This window comes from Cyprinodon variegatus, unplaced genomic scaffold, assembly GCF_000732505.1.
Source record: "Cyprinodon variegatus isolate N-32 unplaced genomic scaffold, C_variegatus-1.0 Scaffold114, whole genome shotgun sequence".
Classification (NCBI taxonomy): Eukaryota; Metazoa; Chordata; class Actinopteri; order Cyprinodontiformes; family Cyprinodontidae; genus Cyprinodon; species Cyprinodon variegatus.
This window is the reverse complement of record NW_015150567.1, coordinates 503536-508318: the sequence shown is the minus strand read 5'-3', so window position 1 is coordinate 508318 and position 4783 is coordinate 503536. Positions and strand designations below refer to the sequence as shown.

The window sequence follows — 4783 nt, the reverse complement described above, 5'->3', positions numbered from 1 at the left end:
CCTTTGAAGAGTCAAGAAGGGAAGCAAAGGTCAAGGTAGACAGACTAAAGCACGCAGCGTCCGCTTTGACTCTTCAAAATAAAAGCTTCCACCTCTTCAAATTAAGAGCACGTGATTACATCCTGCTTATGTTTTATTTTAAAAGCTTAAATTAATAATTTTCTCTTTATAGTTAATTTTCTCACAAAAGTTCATTCCAACCTCACACTGTGTTGTACGGAAGAGGATTAGGGCCACTGAAGAAAAAAAAAAAGTAAACTGATTTTTAAATTTTATTTCAGTTTAACATGGGGAAAAAGTCAGAATTCTGAGATTAAAGTCAGAATTCTGAGATTAAAGTCAGAATTCTGACTTTAATCTCAGAATTCTGACTTTATTCTCAGAATTCTGACTTTTTTCTCAGAATTCTGAGATTAAAGTCAGAATTCTGAGAAAAAAGTCAGAATTCTGAGATTAAAGTCAGAATTCTGAGAAAAAAGTCAGAATTCTGAGAATAAAGTCAGAATTCTGACTTTATTCTCAGAATTCTGACTTTTTTCTCAGAATTCTGAGATTAAAGTCAGAATTCTGAGAAAAAAGTCAGAATTCTGAGAATAAAGTCAGAATTCTGACTTTTTTTTCATACTATACTGAAATAAAATTTAAAAAATCAGTTAACTTTTTTTTTTTTTTTCCAGTGGCCCTGGAGAACTACACTGAAAAAATAATGCAACAGTTTTTGGCATTTACTTAATCATATTTAGTTACTTTAACAAAATTGTCTCATAATAGCAGTGGAGGACATAAAACAATTGTGTTAAAATATGATTAACTAAATGCCAAATGTGGTTGCATTATTTTTTTCAGTTTACAAGAACTGGCCAGAATTGTGAATTGGCAAATTTTAAATGATTTTTACAAGTTTCTGCAAATATATGCATATATAGGCTATATTTCACTGTTATTATGGGTATGTTTCTACTCCCTTCCTATAAATTATTCCTATAAAGAATTATTAGTCTTACGTCTACTTGTAGGATCACCTTCCATATGGCTTCACACTTCTTCCAAATAACTTTACAAAGCTGGAAAAAAAAACAACATCCCTACAGCCTGATGCTGCCACCACTGTGTTTCATCATGGATATATAATGTTTATTTCTTCCTCTTTTGTTCAATGTTTTGCATAAAGTAAAACAAGTTTCATTTTATCACATATTTAATACACCCGTTGCTCAGTCTGTCTGTTCAGGTGGACGGTTATGTCAAATTTAAAAATAAACCCACTTTTAAACATATCTATATTTTGCCTCCTGTGTGCATTGGTCTTCATGATGTTTAATCAAGTTTTCTAGAGGGGGATCCCAATCCAACTTATACGATACGATACTGACATTGCAGCTTGGAGAATTGACCCATATTGACCCGATAAGATATTAGCATGAATCCTGCATACTTTTATTATTTATTTTCTACTGTATAATGTTAGAAAAGGCTTTAAAAGAGAGAATTACTTAGACTTAGACTTTATTGTCCTTTTGTACACAGAGTGTATACAAAAAGAAATTTCATTCAGTACAGCTTTCAAGACATTTTCATTTTTTAAAGTGCAGCAGTGATAAAGGTAAGCAGCAATGATAATGTAAAACATAGGACTGTATATGAGTTACAGTTTCCAACATTCATATACAACATTCAGCAGTCTAATGGCAGTGGGGAAGAAACTGTTCTGGAATCTGCTGGACCTGCATTGAATGCTGTGAAGCCTCTTCCCAGAGGGCAGCAGGCAGCAGGGAATTTGTATATTTAGCTATTGTGGGTATTTTGTTATCATTTTCATTACTTCTTTCGTTTAAGGATGCATACGTTTCACTTTTTAAGGATGATGCATCATGGGAGTTTTTGGGTTGTTGTGTATCTCACAGAGTGGAGCCAAATGGTTTTTTGACCTCTGTCTTCCTTATTTTTTGTATGTATGTTTGGCTCCTATTTATTCTATCTACTCACTAAAACATTTTTAAATGCTATAACGTTTCCGTGGATTTTTTTGGACGAATCATCTGGACAACTTGTCTTTGGAAATGTTAAGGGCACAGCGAGTGAGGCCGGCTTCACAGATTTTTGAACCCTGCACTGATGATATAATCCAGTATTAGTTTTTCAGCTGAAATTGGACCGATATCTGTAATCAGTCTCAGATCAAGATACCTGCAGTGTTCAATCCTCTGAGGTCTGAGGACAAAATTATTTAAACTGAGGTAAGATTTCACACAGTTGTTAATTATAAACCACTTTTTGATGGGAAAAAAAGTAATTTTCCTTCCATTGTTTTTCATGTCCCTCCTTGTGTCAAATAAAACACAACACTTTGAAGTTTGTGGTTGTAAAAACCACCAGTTGCATGAAAGATCACAAAGCATTAATTCTTCTACAAGGCACTGCATCCATTAAGCATGATTTCATTTCATTCTCATTTGTTTGAAATAATTTCAGTTCAGGTTACCTTAAGAGTGAGCGAAATTCATAAGCAACATGGTACCAAAATAAAGCATACATTTCATTTAAAGTATAGCTTGTTTAGCTCAAATAAAATTAACCTGAGCCAATAGAGTAGAAACCTTTATGTCGCACTGCTGCCCCCATGTGGTTAAAAATATGACATCAGGGCAAACCCTCATTTCTACACAGACCCTATAATTGATATTTCACTTACACTACTTCAATTTGAACTGTTGTTTGTGGAATGGTTATACAGCAAGTTATGCTGTATTATGAGTCCCCATGAAAGCCTGGGTTCTCCCAAGAATATTCAGTGTTTCACAATTTATTTTTTTATTGTAAACTAACCTTGTCTAGGAAACAAACAGCTAAGCAGTTCTTAGCTGGTTTTAATATAAAAAATGATTGAAGAGAACACAAACAGTCACAGAAAAAGCTGGGCCCATAGCCGAATCTAGGAGAGAAACAGGACTCAACACTGAAAACCAGTCCTAACGCTATCACTTATGATGGAAGTTGTTGATGACAGTAGCACAGCTGATCATTCCTTCCAGGATGGTGTCACAGTCAAAGAGAACCAAACCAGATAGAGCTATAATGATGAGGAAAAGCAGTGAGAACATAAAGCTGAAGAAAGAAGTAATGCAGATTTGGTGGAACAGAGGTAGAATGAAGCAGAATGAGGAACAAATGCTTTAATGTCTTCAAGCGTTGTTAGCCTATAGCAGCATGTAGATACTAAAAGATAACCTGAGCCACTTTAACTATAAATTTTATGAAAAGGGAATGTTTTAAGCCTAGCCTTAAGGAGCTTCAAACCTTATCAAGGTGTACCTAAGAAAGTGTTAGTCATGTATAAGACATGTTTCTAGATGCAGCAAAATAGCAATGAAAAATAAAAAAAAGTATAAATTATGAAACAGTTTTATGAATTTAACAGTTATGGATTTAATTTGCATTTGCTTTTTTTTCCAAATGTAACAATTTAACCACAGATTTACATGTTCAGATAATAGTTTTATCTGTGTACATTTCATGACACAGCTTCTTCTACTGGTGTTACTTGTAATTCTTCAGTCCTCCAGATGAGGGAGCTGTTCGCCACTACTTATTAAATTAGATCGATTGGATCACCTGTTTCGATCATAATCCTTCTTCTGATCAGCACATGCCACCCATATGCACCAGACATCTCGGCCACATGCTATTCTCCTTTCCATAATAAAGAGTAACCTAACACAGTTTTATCCTACGTAATGCGCAACAATTTTTTTCAGTTACCTTTCTACATTTTCAAAAAGCCATTATTTGAGTTTATTTTGAAGACATAGATCTGTGAGCAAGTGTGTGGTTGGCATCCTAAAGGCCAAAAAAACAACACATTCAGCAGATTAAGGCTGGGGTGAAAAAAAACAGATGATTCACAAAAGGCACCGCTGGGATTCGAACCCAGGATCTCCTGTTTACTAGACAGGCGCTTTAACCAACTAAGCCACGGCGCCACTGATGTCACAAATCCTGAATATAAGAGACAAAAACACCTCACCCACCTGTCCTGGTTTATTAATAGCTCACAGAGATCTCTAAACAGATTATAACTATGTAGCCTGAAATACACAATCATTTAATTAATCCAGGTTAGATATTCAACGGCTCATTAACTACTATCTCGGGATTATTTTGCTTTTTGCAGGAAGTTTGTTCCACATATATAAAACTACAACAAAGGGGAAAAAATACCTTTTTGCAATAATCATAATCCAAATCTCCACTGAATAGTTTGGATTATTATCTTCATTAATGACCTTGGTGTTTCTGAACAGATTATTCAGCTCCTCTGCAGCCTTGAAGGTGAAGCTGGTCCTCCCATCTGCTCCCTGTAGCCTTCCTGTTCTCTTTGCTCTTCCTTTTCCCTACATATTATAAAGGGGAGGAAGCCTACTTTGCAAATGTTTATTTTCTTTTTTGAGTTAACTTTTTAATGAAATCTTGACCAATGTTACAGTCTACAGCCAACCTGACCTTTCTCAATATAAATTATATAAAATGTGTTTTATGTTCTAATAAAGAATAAAGAAAATCATCAACCAGTAAAGGTCCAGCGACATTTTTGATTATGTTACTTTAAACAGAATTTAACACTGAAATAAAATGTTTTTATGCATCCATGTTATACATTGCATCTTTAAATAAAAAAAAATATATTTTTTGTCAAAACGTGTTTATTTAAGGAGAGAGCAACAGTCGTTCAGTTTGGTATACAGACATATCCTGATTCCAATATTTTATTAAACACCTGAACTGA

General features: G+C 34.3%; 1 non-coding gene across 1 annotated transcript; it reads right to left on the bottom strand.

The window, feature by feature from the left end:
- Nucleotides 1–3906: 3906 nt before the first annotated feature.
- Nucleotides 3907–3980, bottom strand: trnat-agu. The gene has a single exon. It is a non-coding gene; the product is annotated as a tRNA-Thr (tRNA).
- Between the last annotated feature and the right edge of the window lie 803 nt (nt 3981–4783).